Raw genomic sequence first — 18,840 nt, 5'->3', positions numbered from 1 at the left:
CGAAACGATTCCGAGTCGGCTCTGGGATCGATTCCGAGATCAGAATCGGCTTCGGAATCGGAATTGAACTGTTGAACTGAAATTAATAGTTTCTTGATATAATTCGTAAAAACAAAATTTATTCAAAAGCAAAATTAAAATGATACCTTTTGAAAAAACTTTTTTCATTTCACTATGTTCACCCTTCATTATTATGATGAAATATGTATTTCTGTCATTTCTCCTTTTAATAGAGCTTTTGAAATGGGTTTGATATATTGACATTTTTTAACGGGATGGTTTTTAACAACTGAATAATGCGGACCATTTTCATCAAAATGAAATAGCTCAGGGCTTAACGCAAGAGATCATAACATGTAAATCGTGCTATCACATGACACATGCGCCTTGTTCAGAAGGTGCTTGAGAGCGACCGGTGATGTGTAAATAAATAAATAATGTCGTTCGGATCACCTCCTGTTAGGTGAAAGAAACCGAGGATTCCGACCGGTTGGATCGGACTAAAATAGGTGCAAGACCCGGCCTAAACTCCCTGCACACATCATTCAGATCCACACGCTCTGAGCTCGGTAGTGGGCGATACAGCCAGCGATGGAAGGAGGCATCCATATACCAAGCAAACCGGTACGGTACGGTTGACCGCAGCTATTGGCCGTTCAGCAGTGAATAAGCCACCAAGGAAGAGAACATAAGTTGAACAATTGGCCGTGATCTTCACTCTAGATCCTTTTCTGTGATATTGTGCTTGTAATTTAAACAGAAAATTGTAAAATAAACAATAACAACGTCTCGGAAAATGGTGTTGCCACCGGACGTGAAATTTTTCTCGGCTGGCCATGAGATTTTTGTAAAAATTTCAAAAACCAGTTTATCCATACAAACGCATATGCTTTTTAATTGCACTATCAGCCAGCTGTTGTGCTCTCATGGTACAGTCGTCAACTCGTACGACTTAACAACATGCCCGTCATGGGTTCAAGCCCCAAATAGACCGTGCCGCCATACGTAGGACTGACTATCCTACTATGGGGGGAAATCAATAAGTCACTGAAAGCCAACCCCACAAGTGGGTTGGCAGGCCTTGACCGGCATCGGTTGTTGAGCCAAAGAAGAAGAAGATCAGCCAACTATTGAGCGTTCAACTAAAAAGCATGCCAACTAAAAAGCTTTCAACTATTGAATTCTGACTGTATTACTTTCATACAGGCATAAAACATGTTCTATTTTTTTTTTTAAATTTATTTGAGTTCTCCTTACACCAACGCTTCGTAACGATCAATTGGACAAGTACTTAAAAATGACGTCGCCAGCGAAGGAAATTCGCACCGATTTGGAGGCGCTGGTGGCGGTCGATTTTTTCGTTAATTTTGATCTTTCGTTAAAAATACCGGCTACATTTTAAAATTTAACGAAACATCGACGAAGCAAGAAATCGTTATGCATTGTTTTAAGCCCTGGAATTACTGTTGTATGGAAAGCTAAAAGTAACACTTTCAGGCATACTTTTAACGATTTCTTAACAGAATTGTACTACTTGGGAATTTCCGGGTAATTTAATTTTGTATTGTTTTTGTAATACGGTACATTTACTGCAAAAGAGTAGGACGTATATTTTTTGTAATTTTTAAATCACAAAATTCAATGAATTGCTTATTATTGTTCAATTTAACCTCCTTTTTGAGAAGAAAATTTCTCTCGACCTCTTCGGATAGTTCCCGCGTTCCGAGAGACGCTTCAACTCACCCCTGTAAACCGGCTGCTAGAAAACGGCTGTGTGCGTACAATCGGCCGCGGCGTCTCTGCCGCGATCGCACGCACACCAAACGCCGCAATGCATGCAGGACGACGACGACACCAATACACACACCCGTACCCGTGGCCGTACACTTTTTCGCTCAGCATGCGTTGCCGCAGCGAGAAGAGCGAGTCGTCCGTACTGTCTCGGCAAGCACACACAGTCGCCCGAGCCGTTGCGTTTTTCAAAATGGCTAACTTTTGCGGACCCGCCGTCGTATCGTTGCGTGCAGAAGTGTCGTCGCAGTAGCTGAGCGGTAGGTGCTGGTGCAATTATTTGCCCCCCAATCGATGGGGGAACGGTCGCGCGACACGGTGCGCTTGCAGTTGGTGCGTGAAAATGCGGTGATTTTGCAGCAATTTCCAATTTCCCGTGCGTTTTATTGTGTGTGGTGGTGGTGTGTCCCGGTCTCGCGGAGGTGTACAGTAGCAGCGGGTACACACCGACCACGAACACGGGCAATGTGGTGATGATGATGATGATCGGTGCTGTGTGGTTGGCATAGCTGTGTGTGCATAGTTTTCTTTGTGTGTTTTCCCAGTGAACGAACCCCGCGCCCGAAGGGTTACAGCCGCCGCGCCGTTACGGAGAATTTTGGGAATCGTCCTCCTCCGTCTGTGCGCCGTCTTTTGGTGCTTGGTGCGAGTAAGTGTGATTTGGTAAGTGTGTGATTTACGTGAAAAAAAAAAAAAAAAACAGAGCGTGAATTTTCGAAGCGAACGTCTTTTTTTCCCTTTCAAGAAACGCGTCAAGTGGTGTGTACCCTTCGAACGTTTAGTAACATCGCTCTGAACCGTGTGCATGTGTATGTACGTGTGTATGTGTGCATGATTAATGATGAAGTTGCGAGGGGGAAGAAGAGGCTTCCATCATAATCTCTTCTCCAGCAATCGGAACAAAGTAGTAATGATCGCCGGAAGTGGAAAGGTGGTATGAGAGAGTGAGAGGAAAAGGGAGAGATAAGTGGGGTAGGAGGGGAGAGGAGTCGTGTTTCGTGAATGTGCATTTTTGTGTTTTATTAGTAGCACCCCGCCACCACCAGCCCGCGCCTTCTATCATCGACCACTGCCAGTTGTGATTTTAATCGTAAAGTACATGGCAACAATTAGCGTGGAAAATTAATACCTTAAGCTTTCAATGAACGTGTGTGTGTGTGTGTGTGTGAATGTGTCAATTTTTTCGATTGTATTTCTTTTTCCCTGTGATTAAAGATGGTGAAGAGAGAAAAAGAGAGAGACACATTTGTTTAACAATTCATTACAACAAGAAGACATGGCGCGTGTGTGTGTGCGTGCGCTTGTATGTGTGCTCAAAAAAAAGATTTCTTCTCCGTAAAGCAAAACGAGTGAAGAAGAAGAAAAAACCCGAGATAAATTGTTAATTGGTTGTAAAATGTTCCAGTAGAAGAAGAAGAAGAAGAAGGGAGGGCGGCGGCGGGCCCAAAGAAAACTTCAGTCAAAAGGGAAGGAAACAACGCCATGGCTGAACCGTACCGCTGCCCTTCCGTGCCACCGCTCTCCATGGTTGTGCTTCTACGCACCTCACCACTACCACTACACGGCTGGTACACGATGCTGCTACCACCACTACCACACATTGTGTGCGTGTATATGTGTATGTGTGGATAGAGCGGTCATGATGTCGAGGGCGCAGAACTGCTGCTGCCGCTGCTTGGTGGTTCCTTCCAATTGCCGACGGATGAAAAAGTTTTCCATGCGAAATGAAAATTCCGCGCTCGTTTTGAGAGTTGGTGTGTCTAGTGATGCCACAAATGATGTAAAATTTTAGTAGGGAAATGCAAAAAATACAGTATTAGCTTCAACCGGGAGTGTGTGTGTGTGTGTTTGTGCGCTACACCGTTTTCCGTCCGTGTGCATTCGATGATACTTTCTTCACGCCATCTTTGCAAATGTGTGTTTGGCCAACTTTGTTGTTTGTTTTGTGCGGGGTTTTTGGCGCAGGGAACGGCTCACGACTCGGCTGAATATTGGCTTTTTCACTGTTTGAAATAAACAGTGTGTGTGTGCTATTGCATTAAAATTTTACTAAAATGCATCTGCCATTGGGAATTGACCCTTCTTTGGGATGAAAGTGTGCAGTGTGTGTGTGTGTGGTTAATTGTGTTGCTTTTGTCGGCACGGAGATGCCTTTGATTTTAACGCATCCACAATAAATGCTCCGGAAACCCGTGCGCTGTGCCTACGTTGATGTTGGTGCGTTGTTTTGGATGTAGAAACAAAATTTGTGTCTCGTTCTGGGAAAAAAACCAACACAGTTGTGTGTTGCTTCCTCCTTCCCGTATTACAGCAAACAAAAGTGGCAAATGCGGTGCTTATTTGGTGAAGATGAAAAAATAAACGTCCGCGTGTCGAATTGGGCAGGAAATCTGTGATCATAAGTGAATCATACCGTGGCGTGTAAATTTCAACTTTTTTTTGCAACGAAAAGTTATAATAAATTCAACAACACACTGTTGCAAGTATTGTCGCGGCTCCCTTCGCTCATTTGCTGCGTTGCTGCTGCACACGTGCATATTTAATGGCCTTTACGAGCTTTTTATACCCTTTGTACTGAAAATGTGTATGTATGTATGTATGTATGTATGTATGTATGTATGTATGTATGTGTGTGTGTGTGTGTGTGTGTGTGTGTGTGTGTGTGTGTGTGTGTGTGTGTGTGTGTGTGTGTGTGTGTGTGTGTGTGTGTTGTGTGTGTGTGTGTGTGTGTGTGTGTGTGTGTGTGTGTGTGTGTGTGTGTGTGTGTGTGTTACGACAGCAACAAAAAACTTCCTATCCAACAGCGCTTTTACCGAAACCGCCAATTTAGTGTTTAACGACGTGTAATAATTAGCATATTATCCATTGAGTGGAGCGAGAGATCCATACGACGGCGCTTTTTGCCGGGAAACCATTTTGTCAAGCGAATTCGTGGAAAAGTATAATGAATTTATCGCTCGTCCTGTGCATCCCCCCCCCCCCCTGCCACAACGTACCAACATGCTATTCATTGACAATGGGAGCTCCCCCCCCCGCTTCCTCCCACTCCGTTCTCAGGAATGAACTTTTGCTCGACGCGCACCGGATGATGATCCTTTTTGTGTTTTGTCATGCAAATGCATACACACCAATAAGATAACACCAATGAAAAAAAAAACGCACACGTAAAGGTAGCGCAGCCAAGCTTTACCAACACACACACACGCACACACATAGACAAACACACACATACACAACAACGCACACGTTTTACGCACCGCTTTTGCGTCCTTGCGCACTCGCTCTATCTCTCTCTCTCTCTCTCGTCGTCGTGCATAAAAAAAGCGTTTTTCCGTGTGCCAAAAAGGATCAATGATGAACGAGCCGAAAGCACACACAGGCTCACACACGCACGCACGCATAACCACATGTACATCTCGACTGGAACGGACAAGCTTTCACGGCTGTGCACCACCACACACACACACATATATAAATTCACAAGTGGCGGAGGGTTGTCATGCAGCCCCGACCGTTGCCGTCACGCGCACTTTCCATCCGTGGGCAGCCGGCCTCGCACAGTACAGCAACGGGAAAATGGGGGATCGGAGAAGTTAAAAGACGGTAAAGGGAGTAAAGGGAAACGGTGTGGTGGAAATCTGATTCGGGTTTTCTCGGCAAAAGAAGTGGCTTTGTGTGTGTTGGAAGGGATGAGCGAGCGAGAGAAGGAGCGGGATTGGGGTTAAAAAGCGGGGTTGTGGACGGTCGGGGCAAAACGGTACGAGATCATTAAATTAGCATAAACAATCATGTTCGCAGTTTGTCTCGTAAATTAATTTCAATTGATTGCGCACACACTCCATTTTTCATAACTTCTTCTCTTCCACTCGGTGTGTCGGGCGCGCGCGCGCGCTCTCTCTCACTCTCCTGTGCCCACTTTGCACCGGAATGCGCCCTGCAAGAAGCACGGGAGGAGGAGGTAGAGGTGGGGTGAAGAGTGTCGACGTTCAACCATTTCCACAAACCACCCGAGCGCGCGCTAAAGCCACTACCTCCGGAAGCTGTAGATTATTGGAAAACATTGCGGGAATGTTTAAAACAAAAAAAAATGCCATACACTCGCGCGGCAGCTTTGTAGCGCTTCTCTCGTACTCTCTATCTCTCTCTCTCTCTCTCTCTCTCTCTCTCTCTCTCTCTCTCTCTCTCTCTCTCTCTCTCTCTCTCTCTCTCTCTCCAGGTTGTTCTCGTTCTCTCTCTTACTCTTTCCTGGTGTTTTTTTTGTGGATGTTGCTACCCCTACAACACCCGATAGCTTTGATTAATCCGATGGTGTGGAGAACATCATTTATGTTTCCACCTCACCCCCCTTCTCGTGCCCGTTGTTCCCTCTCACGGGCGCTCCCGTCTCGCTGAGGTCGTGATTTCTCACACCCGTCGGCAGTGGGGTTGAATGTGAAAAATTCCCTTCCCCTTGTGTGTGTGTTTTTTTTTCTGTACAGAGGGAATGATCGAAATGCCGTCGGCAAAATGGGAATCCGCACAATGATGCAGTTTCGGCCGAGCGCGCCGAGCACATCCGCTTTGAAAGTCGTATAAATTATCTTTACACACAACACACCGTATGTGGAGTGGTTAAATACCATTTTTTTGGCAACTAATGAAAACTCCGAGACCATAAATTATGAGCGAGAGAGAGATAGAGAAAGAGAGCGCAAAATGGGATGAAAAGGATGAGTGTTAATGTTTGTGTAATGTTGTTGCCAGGCGCGCTCGCATTGGAATGAAATGAATAACTAAATCGTAACTAATTCGCTTCCAAAATAATAAGCCAAAAATAAAGAGGGAAGTTTTTAATTCTTTTTTTAACTCCACACCAGCAGCAACATAAAGGAGGTAACGTGTTGAATGGTTTTCGCTTTTGGGAACAATATTAGCCTTCAACTCCCCTAAACACTTCCCAACATTCCGCATCGAACCACCGATCGATAAACGGACAACTGTCTCGGCAGGATTTTTGGTTGTGTTTAGGTTTAAAGTGCGGTAAGCGCGCAACAAGATATGTTTCCGAACCGAAAATTAGACTCATTCGCAAAAATCATAAAAACCAAAATCGTGCTTCATGCTTTCTTCACCGCAAAAATCCAAAACCATACTTCTTCAACAAATCGGTCGGCATCGTCGGCATGTGATCGTAAAAATATCAATCACATCTCTTGCCCTCATCCTCAGCCCCGTTTTGCTCCTTCACCTGCAAGAACGCGGATGAATGGGAAAGCTATAATGGCTGTTTTTTTTTCTTGTTTTTATGTTGCTCAAAATCTTTCAACTGCTTCGGGGTATTCTAAATTAGGTACAAGGGCATCCATTTTAGGCTTTTATCTTTTATTGTTTGCTTGTCTCTGGAGCCTGTTTCAATTGTGTGTGGAAGATACAAGGAGATGTTTTTGTAACCTCCAGTCAAACCGGTCAAACCGAATCAGCTCTTGCACTGGACAGTACGGTCCGAGACGCGACGAATACCGATTGTTACACGTGTGTTAAAAAAAAAAAAAAACTCATGTTCAATCAAATCGTACAGCAAAAGTCACACCGAATGGGAAATGGCAGCTTTGCTTCTAGCAAACGCAACGCAAATCGTCCTTCAAATTGCATTACAACGCCAAATCACCGCTGTCTTGTGTTTAGTTCGTGTTCTCCCTTTTTTCTGCTACTTTGCGGTTGCCTCTGTTGTGGTGTGCGTGTGAAATAGTGAGTGACTTCTGCGTTCTTCTGCGGGTGACCAAAGCTCAAAAGTGCTGCAGCGCCAAAAGGACAAGTGAACCTCATGTGGCCCTATAAATGGCAAACGAGAGGGATGTGTGTGATCGTAAGGTTTCTATAGAAATTGAAGAGGAAAAAAACACAGAATTACACAAACTAAAAAAACAGTGTATCTTTTTAAACCGTTAATCTATCGGCTATTTAGGCACATAAACAACACTCGAGAAAAACAGTGCAACATTATCCCTTTTGAAGTGATTGATTGCTGTACATTATGTGCATGTGTGTTTGTTCAGTCAGTGTGTGTTTGTTGTGTGTGTAAATGAATTGAATTACGTGATGACAAGGTTGTTACACCGGAGGCCATATTGCGATAAAACGATGATAATTCACGCTGCGGGAAAATCGGGATCGTGTGTCCTGTCGTCCTTCCAAGCGCGCACAGTAGGCAGTGAATATTAACTCCCGATACTACTGAGTGATTAGTATGTGTGTGTATGTGTGCGAGCTTTGTGTGGCTGGATTTGTGTGTGGACGGGGTAGAACAGCATGGTTATGATTTAATTACACCTTTCAGCGAAATAATCCACTCATTATCATCATCATCATCATCCTTTTCTTCTCTTCTCTCCGTATCGCCCCCAATATAGCAATTCGACAGCAAACAGCAAATAAAAAAAACCCTCTGTGTGGGTGTGTGTGGATTTAAAGGCGCACACGGCAGCCTCTGTGTGTGCGCGCGCGCGCGCGAGTGTGAGTGTTTCCTTTAGTGTATGTGTAAGTGTGCGCGGCCGTGTGTGTGTGCTGTGTGGAGAAAAAACGGGCGCATTTAGTGATATCATCGGTTGCGTGCCGCTTTCCTATTTCCCCGGACGGATGTGTGAACGTGTGTTGTGCGCCCGTCGGCTTTTCAAGTGATTGTTTCGAAAGGAGCAAATTTAAAAAAAAATGAAATGAATATAATAATATCAAGATACACGATTAGAGTGCGGTAAATGTGCTTTCCTACAGTGATTGTGTGTGTGTGTGATGATTTGAATGTGTTGAAAAGAACGTTGTGAAAAAGTGAAAATTGTGAAAATTTACGGTTTATGTAGAGCAAAAGTGACGTCGTACCGTGCTAAAAAGGTGATTCGTAAAAGTGCAAACAAGAAACCTTCGTGGTGTGTGTGAGTGTTCTAAAAAAAGATAAGAAACAAAGTTTGTGTAAAACTTCCTGAAAGAGTGTTAAAACTACGTGCATAACAGCAGTGCACCAATTGAACAGTCACAATTGGTTGTAGAATTATTAAGCGGATTTAGAGAGCTACTGAACAATTGCCTCTTGGTGTGAGTTGCTACAAAAACACAAACGAGGGATAAACAAAACTGGAAAGGCTGCCTTCTGCATTTTCAACGGTAAGGTAAGTGTCATTTATGTTTTCTTTTTTGAATATGCAAAACACCTTATCTCTGTCGCAATGATTATTTATTATATTCATGCCCCCAAATGATGCTTTAAAATACATCAAACGAGAGAGAAAAGAACGCTGTCACTGATGAACTGACGTTTGATTGTTATGATGGCATCTCCCCCGAAGTAGACTCGAACTCATCACCTGTATGCGCGTGTGGTGTTGCGTGCTTCCGTACTCTTGTCATTGTACCATGCAGCTGCCTACGAGCAGTGTGTGCTAATTAGCTATCAGGTTTCATTGCTCTTGCTTCTCGTAGTCATTTTGTGGATGAGTCAGAGTTACAATTTTGCCGACGGGAATCGGGTGCCTTTGGTGCATGGCGCTCAGTGTGCTGATGTTATTGTTCAACAAAGATGTTATAAAGAATCTACTATTAGTTGGTGGTGATTGTTGACAGTTTTAGTTATGTTAGATAGTATGAATTATGTATCCTATTAATGTTTACGCCATTAAGCTACTTTTTTAGATACAGTTATTCAATTATCTCTTTGAAGATGAAATAACCTCGAAGCTATTGCTGATTTTCTTTAATTATATGCGAGCAGTTCTTCGTGCAATTAGTTGAAATGATAGCAATCTAAAAGTTTCCACTTTCGTACACTTCAAAAAGCCAAACAAGCCAAAATGGGAGCTTGAATGATAATTGAATGTGCTCGCGCTTGCCTGTAAAACTTGCCAGGCCCGCATAAAAATCGAACCATTCGGCGGATGCCTTACAGTGGACCATGTAACTACTTCGAATTCGAAAAGGATGGCTTGCAAAAGGGTAGAAGGAGGGGGAGGGAGGGGGGGGGGGGAGGAGAAGCGAAAGTGAGCGTGTCATTAGTATCAATCAATCAATTGATGATTGGTCCCGGAATGCTCAAACACAGCGCACGGGTGAAGGGGCCGCCGCCATGATCCACTACACGCCATCCGTCGTCGTCTTCGTGGTCGTCATCGGACCGATTGATTACAAATATTATGCTTGTCGAAACATGTTCACAACTCACACAGCAAGGCAAGCGTGTGTGTGTGTGTGTGTGCCATTATGCCAAAGGGGAAATTAGGTTCGATTTCTCGTTTCCATGTAGATCAATTTCCTTCTCCGCCTGCCACATCCCTACGCTAATCCTCCATACCCCATCCGAGAATGGTTTGAGCGTGCGAGAGTTTTGATTTAAAACGAAAATCACAGTATATCCCCCATCGACAGTGGGGGTTTGGGCAAGAGTATTACTATTATTAGCATCTAGCATTCGTTTTCAGGGTTTCAGCATAGATCAAGGGCCGATACAAGCGACGGAAGGGGTGGAGGGGAAACACTTTATGTTGATAATAATGATTATTATTATTTCACAACGATCCATAACCCCCGCCCCGTCGACGTCCCATTGGGTATTGGGCACATTTTCTCAAGCTGCTGCCGCGCCACCGATAGAAGGGGACGAGAAGCTTCTTCCGGTGGAAGCTAAATGAGAAACATTACAGCCCAGAGGGCGAGGGAGAGCAAGGGAAAGAGAGCAGAGTTGAGCCAATAATAAGTGGTCATTAATATTTGAATGACCTAAGGTCAACACCGCATCGGGGGCCCCAATCATAACAACACAGGCAGAGGCCGGCCGGCCGCCCGTTTGTCGTCTTTGGTTTCATGTCAAGAATCAATCGAAGAAGAGGGTTCAATGCGCGCGTGTGTGTTTGTGTGTTTAATTTATGGTAAACCATACAGAGAAGAGCCTCTCCCTCCGCTCGGTGACATTCTAATGCACTTCCCGCAGCTTCAAGGGTGCGCTGATACGTAATCTCGCATACATTTAAATCGTTTCCCGCTTTCCGCGTCCTTCACGTGGCGTGGAAACAAACAAGCAAATGCATTTAATTGATCGTCACGACGACGGCAATTAATAATTGATTGCATTAGAATGAATCAGTTGCACGGGTGCATTGTTTGGAACCGAAAAATACAAAAATAAATACATTTTCTAATGGTTTCTTGTCTTTGCCTCTTTGAGGAAGGAAGGTTGGAGAGAGGTACAGGGGATGTTCCCCAGTGTGTGTGTGTGTGTGGTAATGGATGTAGTATAAATAGTTAATTACAGCCACGTTATGAGTTGGCAAAGATGTGACTATCCTAATCCCTTCCACCTCAGCCGGCACATGCATCTCGGGGGAATGATTTATGGAAAAGGTTTTTGAAAACATGTGCTAATTTATTCACGCTCTACAGTTGGTGATTGACGATGCAGCTCATCGTCTTGTATGTGTGGAAGCAAAAACTATGGCCCGTGGACCTCAAAACCACTAGGATACTAATTATTATTTTATCCATTCGTAATGATTGTCCAAAGTGTATCGATATCTTGGCAAAAGCATTTCGTCAATTTGTCGTTTGAGTTGAAATCATTCCACAAGCCTGACCTGTCCCTTCCAATAAGCAACTGCTTGTCTGCCGATGGGCACGGAGCAAGATGGCGGCATATATTACTTTTCAATTTGCGACTATGCGACATATGAGACAGTTAAAAACACGAAGAAGCAGCTCCATCGGTTCGATGATATGATGTTGATGATGATGGGAGGATGGTCGGTCTCTGGACCTTATACGCTATACCACTTCAATTATGCTCGCTCGAGTCCAGCGCTTATATTATTGGACGCCGGGTATAGTCAATTATCTTAATGAAACTAATTGGCCTGACCCGAATTGGGAAAAACCCACAATGGGATGAAATGGCTCTGTGGGCCTCTTTGCCCTGTTGTGAAGCGTTCGCAAATTAGGATGCTGCTTCGATCGAGTGCTGCAAGCTAGAAGAGGGGTTTGAAATCCTCCTTCCCCCTTGTATCATATGTGTCTCCGTTTTTCACAACCCCCAATGTGAAAGGCTTCGATCGACAATGGACGATGCTTTCGCTCTTTGTACACTAGAGGACAATCGATTCCGTTCTTCGTCTTCAGCGAGAGAAGAAGCCAGCACATGCAGTGCCCAATAGCACCGGTGGCATGTTTGTACAATTTCATCTGCGCTAAGACTTTGAAAGATAAATCTCGTTCTCAGGCTCTTTAAAAATGCCACAAATGTAAGAATTGTAGTCTCTCAGTGCGTTCCAAATTGTGTGGGTGGTTTTATAGCGAACAATCATCATCAACTCTGCTGTAAAACGGATACACACAAGAGGGTAAAGGAACAGATCTGCCGATGTTTTGTCAAAAGAACGATTTATTTTCCTCCCAGATTCACAACACAAAACCGAATTCAATGAACCATTCACACACGTGTTGTGTGTCACTTAGCAATACATTTAAATCGTTATGTCCAGATGGAATCATCTTCCTCAAACTGTGCGGTTTGCTTACTGACACGCGTGCAACTTTTCCCTCCGCTCGCCTAAAGCCTACTTTAGAGCGACGAGAGAGGGGAGTTGTGCTCATAAATGTCTATTATCAAAAGACCCTCGTGTGTGCTCCGATCGATTGGTTAAACACACACACACGCACACTATTCACTAACACTGAAAAACGCTCGAGAAACGAGCAATAAATCCTTTCCAACGGAATCGCATCTCAACGTGTGCCTGCTGCTGCTGCTCAACCGATTCAGCCATTTTAGCTTCATTAAACATCGTTTTGGTGTGGTGGGTGCGCTTTTATGCGGCGGCCATCGTCGTCCCACTCGCCATACAACGCACACACACACACGCACCGGTGGCGGTGGCGGCGGCGAGGGAGTGGGGAACTCAATCACGGAAAATAAACTTCCGGAAAAATGATCCCACTACTAGCAGCATGTTTTACCCTTCGCTCTGTATCTCTTTCCCTCTTCTTTATGTTTCCCTTTTTCCTTCACATTTCTTTTCTTCGCGTCGCGTCGTCTGCCCTCCCCCGTCTTTCCATTCCCTTCTTCCGCTCAGGTTTTGCTTCCTTTTGCGTTGTATTGGGAGGGGGGGGGGGGCGATTTTCTTCTCCTCGACAAGGGGTTTTTTTTTGCTCTCCGTTTTTTCTCTCTCGTTCGGGGGAAGGTTTTTCGGGGACAACAGGAATGCCGTGACCATATGCCATCATTTTCTCTTCCCCATCTCACTGTGCGGCCCGCCCGCTCGTGCGTGTGTATAGATAAATGCCTGATGATAATGATGACGAGTTTCGCTTTTCTTCCATTTTGAGTGCTTCACATAATGGCGAAAAAAGGGGGCGTATATAGATAGGGGAAAGGGAAGGGCATTGCTTCTTCTTTTCTAGCGTTGTAGCTTTATCGGATTCTAATCGCTTAATTGGAGGAGAGAGAGAGCGAACATTTTGTTTGGCTGGCTGGGACATACTCAAACAAGCGCGGAAGTATGACGACCTTAGGCAAGGACGAGAGGGATATGCGATGAATATTGATAAGAATATATTTTTTGCATGGATTTTCCCTTTTAATATCAATTTCACTCAGTGTCTCAGGGCTTATTTCCTGCACTGATTATACATCGAAGGAACGCTTCCTGATATTAAAAGCCTAAACGTTCGTGTTCGCAAAGCATTTATATCAAAGTTTATGCCCTTGGGCTCGTCTTTGTAATACGCTATTGATTTTTATTGTTTTCTATTATTAAGGGGACAGTGTACGCGCTTGTATGTGTATGTGTATGTGTGTGTAAAAGTATTTTGTTGGGCCATAGCAGTTATGTTTCGAAATCAACTTCTACAACACACAAAACTGTCTATTCAATACGGAAACTATAAAGCAAGTTATAGTTTTTGTGTGTGCTTTTTCTCTCTTTCTCTATCTCTTTTTCGCTTCCCACTTCCTGTCCAAGTAATGTGTCGGAACTATAAAAGGAAGTAGAAGCGCGGGAGGAGCAAGGGGATTGAACCTGGGCCTCTCTCCCCATTACTGTTGTGGCGAGTGTGCCGCGGTGAGAGAAAGAGAGAGTGAGAGCGAGCGAGGGGGTGTTGTATCCATTTTATCTGATGTTGTAATAGGCAATATGCCTATACAAACACACACATACACATACACGTCGGCCGCCCTCATCATGCGTTTGTTGTGTTCTCGGTGTAATGATTTTTGTTTTACATCGAACCGAACACACACAGCAACGTACGTTGGCAGCGTGCTTTGCTTTCCTTTTTGCTCCTCTAAACATAATAGAGCCGAAGGTGCCAAGGGTTGGTGAGAAAAACCCGAACACAAATTATCTGATCGAGGCGGGCAGACAAGACACAACCCCAACTCTCCCATCCCTCAGACCCCACGAAGCGGCGCGCGGCACCCACTGTCTGACGCTATCATCGGTATCGCCGAACCCCCCGATTCAATTGGGCCGTTGTTGATGAATTTAATTCACTTTCTTGTGGTTTGTCTGCGCTCTTTGGCGGACGCCGCCGCATCAGCCCCACCGGTCGGGGAACACTGGTAAAAGCTCCGGCACGTGTTGTTTGACATACACACGGACGACGCGTCGGCGTGATTGCGCTTTTTCGGGTTCGGCGGACAAATTTGGTACACGAGAAATGGAATGTTGACGCCTCCCCGCGATCGCCCCGCGTCCGCCCGTACGCTTGTTAGCGCCGAATCAGTTTGTTTGCTTCGGGTAAATCAAAACGTTTCAATCACGGAAGAGGCGATAGCGGCTTAATTAGCTTGATATGATTTGTACGGAAGTATATTTCAGTGTAATAGCATTTACAATATTTCTATTCAATGTCTTTGTGGAAGTTGGAGTTGATGGGGGAGCGCTTCAGTGTGCTAGAAGACATATGTAAAAGTTTAAGATCAGAAAATTATATCAGGATTTTAAGTGTTGGAACCTTGGTGTATTTAACGGCAACCTTCCTTTTGATTTCGAATCTTGATTACAGAGCTTCTGAAGCTATTGCTACACTTTCTCAACTCCATGGGGCGTGAGATCACCATTAGTTTAGGGTAAATGTGATTCAGACTTATGAATCGGGATGAGTGTTTGGAATAATTCTTCGAATTTGAGTCTTGTTTGAAAGATTCATATATCTTGAAAGATTCACGAATCTCCATGGAATCATAAATCTCCAAAGATTCATAGCGCTTCTTCATATTCTTCATCTTGGCGTAAGGATCTAGGTGGTCATGTCAGCCAGCCTATCCAGGTTTTCGAGACTTCTTGACAAAAGTACCATGCAGCCGGATAGTCTGTTTTGCTAACGGGAAGACGGTCCATGCGAGGCTTGAATCCACGACGGGAATGTTGTTAAGTCGTGCAAGTTAACCAGTGTACTATGGGATGAATTCAAGAATCCGTGGAAATTTAAGAAACCTTTGAAAATCATGAATCTTTGAATCATTCGAATCACTCATCGCTGAAGATTCATATGAATGATTCTGAACAAAATACCCATGGAACCCAACATTAGACACCGTCTGGCACTACAAAAACAAGGCACGAATGTTCCACTCCATGTCCAGATAAGCATAATTGAAAGAATTGAGAAGGAATTAAACTAGCATTCTGTTCAGTGAGTTCCATGAATATAGAAGAGTGCATATAGCGATTTAAATCATTCTCTTGTTCTTATGAGGCATAGACACCTAGCGATTTACTCTTTTGCGATTCAACTCTCGCTCTTTTCAGATTCAACTTACTCCGGTTCTCGGTGCCTGCACCGGCGACTCACTCTTTTACAATTCATCTCACTCCGGTTCTCTGTGTGATGGCTCTGAGTGGGCTTGAAGAGTGGAATGTGAGTTTAATAGGACATGAGTTATGAAGTAACTCTGTGTGCGGAGTAAAATCCATACGTCAAATCACTCATCACTCTTGAAGTAAATTGAACTTGAATTGTGTGATTCCTGTTAGAGAATATGTGTCAACTATTTACTTCTATGATCTAGTGCCATGAAAACAAATAAAGGAAGTGCTTTCCAGATGTAATTAATAATCCATTTATATAATTAATCGCGCTGTTTCGGCTTAGCGGCATTAGTGGCGAGATAATGGAATAGCCCGCAACTTCAACATCACAAGCAGCGAACGCGCGCGGATCAAGTCTCGGTCAATTGCAAAACGAATGAAAATTATCTCAAGCGCTAAAATAGGTACAAGCGGCGGTAACAACAATCTCAACAATTGCCAACCTCGTTCCTCGTCCTCTCGCGCTTGTTCTGTCGCTTTATCAGCGAGAAAATTAAACGATTATCGCTCACTTGAGGGCCGGTGGGTACCACTCTTACGACAGTGTGGTCGCCCTTTCCCCAGCGCTCATCATCGCCTCCAACATCAGTTCATCAACAGCGGAAGACGTACGGCGGAGGAGTAATGTCAATGTTCTATGTTTTTTTTTCTCCTGTTTGTAATTGTTATTGTCATGGTGTGCTGCTAATGCTGTTTCGAGGGTACCGCGCCGCCGCGATACGAGCACTCCAGAGATTGACTAGGTGCTCCTTCTAATACACCAACCGATTTTCGCTTTTTTTCAGATGGGAAATTTTCTCCCCAAAGGAAGGTTTTCTTTTGCTATCGCTGTTTCTTGCCCTTTTTGTTTATTATCGGCCCTATTTTTCCCGCTCGCGCATTAAGACCGTTTGAAAAATTGATGGACAGTATCGCAGACAAACACACACAGCGAAACGAGACAGTAGGCTGCATTACTTTTGCTGCTTTAGCGCGCTTTTCATCGGTCGATTGAATCGCGACTCGCTTCTTGTCCAAACGATGAAGCGGAACCAACTGTCTATATAACTGTCTGCGTGTGCGTTTGTGTATGCATGAATGAGAAATAAAGGGTCTGTGTGTGTGTGTGTGTGTGCGTCTGTGCGAGCATAAACTTCATCGTGTCCTCTTCATTCTTCCATCGTCCCCCGGCCTCACTTTCTCACTGGCTCGCGCACCGCACCAGCAAAACCTCTAACGAAGCGACTCCCAATGGTGCGGAGAGGCGCGCTTTTATGTTCGTGCTAATATGTTATTTAATCCATAATTTGATTTGGATGGTCGTTCGTTCCTTTTTCTCGTCATCGTTTGTCGTTTTTTTTTCCTTCCTTCCTCCCGTTAACGTTGCTGCAGCACCCCACACACACACACACACGTTCCTGCTGCTGTTGTGAGGGTTGAGAAACCGCCAAAGCAAGAGAGAGAGAGAGAGAGCGAAAGAAAAGACTTCGTGCGAGTGAGCAGCAGAGCGAAAGCAGCGAGCAGGAGAAGATGGCGATGGTTGTGCTGGGCAAAGCGGCGGGGGGGCTGAACACACGGGATCGAAACCGACGGACATTTTGTCAGCGAACGTGCGCCCCCATGCTGGTTATGCTGCTGCTGCTCCTGCTGCCGCCGCCACCACCGGGCCATGGGATTTTATATGCTGTTGGATACGCGCGTGCGTGTATGTGTGTACGTACGGTACCGCTGTGTGTGTGTGCATTTCTGTGTGTGCGCACATCGTCCATCGTCATGGTCGTCGTCGTCTCGTGTCATCAGCCAAATGCTTTTCCCTTTGCACGCGAGCGTTTTGGGGCAAGCAGCGTGTAAAGTGTTTGGTCTTTAGAATTTTGTGGCAATGGATGGGTAGTAGTTGGCCATCGTTGGGTAACTTTTAATAAACTTTATACCCCCTCCCTTTTTCCGATATCATTTATGTCACTCCCGTGGGAGCCGCCCAGTAGTATGAAGGAGATGATGATACCTAATGCGTGGCACACTAATTTTGCTTCAATGTATCCCAGTTTTCCCCGCTTTTATTTCGGGGTTTTTGTCCCAAAATTTGCTCCAATAATCTTTTCTTCTTTCGCTCCGTCAATTTCGACGGAGACCGCAAGCGCTCTGATGGTGGTGTGTGCAGAAACAGCAAACGATGTGTTTGTTCATTCTGACTGAATTAATCGGCTCTTCGGCATTATGCCGGCCTGACGTCACCCCTCGTCCGTGGTTTGGAAATGCTGCTCGAAAAGCAAGAAGATGACCGACGATTGAGAGATTGTTTAGAGTGCGGGAGTTGCTATTTATTATATGCTTCCGATTAGCATCGTGTTTTGATCGCTGGGAATGGAAAGAAGAAATATAACGGCTGTTTGTGAGCCACTTTTCAATGTGTGCGACAGCTCTTTTTTTTGTTGTTGCTCCAAGAGAAGGAGGAATAAGCGTGCATTTTTCTACATTAATCAACGGGTTGTTTTCTGTTTTGTCGACGCGATGACTTTCAACACACTCCTTTGCTAATCAATTAGTTTCCAACACAACACCAGTGTGTGTGTGTGTGTGCATGGTTGTGGTTCTGGGTAGTGTCAGATCGTTTACAAATGTAATGTAAACTAACCCTTCCCCACCAACTGGGCTGTTTTTGTTAAACGAGTTGTTGAAAGTCATCGGGATGATTTAGAACTACAACACTGTAAGAGTAGGTAGAAAGAGCTCCGATTACTTAAATGTTAATTAACCCGTTTACTTTCACATGACTTTTCGTTTAAAGCGTTAAAAGAAAGGTCGTTTGTGCGAATCGGAACGCTTCTTAATCGAATTTGATTCGATCAACCGAACAATTTTTTCCATTTTTTCTTCTCTCTCTCTCTCTCTCTCTCTCTCTCTCTCTCACACACACACACACACACACACACACACACACACACACACACACATTCACGCCACTACGTGAACGCGCCAGCATATTCGCCCTTACTTAATGGTACGTAAAATCTGGTTCTCTTTCGCGCTTGCTTTGATTCAGGAGTCTCTGGCTTTTGCTTGCCGTTTGCCTGCTTAAATCTGCCCCGTTTCTTGCTCTTCTTCTTCTTCTTCCCCCCTCTCCATCCTGCGTCCCAAGTTTCGGCCCGAAACCAGTGTGGGCATATCAGGCTTTCCGATGACAACCGTCGGCCATTTTCCGTTGTTTTACAACGGATGCTCGTCGAGTGGGATAATTGATATGCAA

General features: G+C 44.7%; 1 protein-coding gene across 9 annotated transcripts in view; it reads left to right on the top strand.

Annotated features, from left to right (window-relative positions):
* Positions 1 to 1,754: 1,754 nt before the first annotated feature.
* The window catches only part of LOC121593711, an 84,241-nt gene continuing 67,155 nt past the window's right edge, over positions 1,755 to 18,840 (top strand). Inside the window, exons 1-3 of one of the 9 annotated variants that reach the window (XR_006004826.1) lie at positions 1,898 to 2,051; positions 2,337 to 2,454; positions 8,181 to 8,928. The gene's annotated coding sequence lies outside the window, so the exon portion shown is untranslated. Of the gene's footprint in view, positions 2,455 to 2,536; positions 2,723 to 8,180; positions 8,934 to 18,840 lie in introns of those variants that run through there. The other 8 variants (XR_006004830.1, XR_006004828.1, XR_006004829.1 and 5 more) reach the window with 8 other exon arrangements.

Source organism: Anopheles merus, chromosome 2L (genome assembly GCF_017562075.2).
Source record: "Anopheles merus strain MAF chromosome 2L, AmerM5.1, whole genome shotgun sequence".
In the NCBI taxonomy this organism is placed as follows: domain Eukaryota; kingdom Metazoa; phylum Arthropoda; class Insecta; order Diptera; family Culicidae; genus Anopheles; species Anopheles merus.
This window is presented reverse-complemented; position numbering and strand designations above follow the sequence as displayed.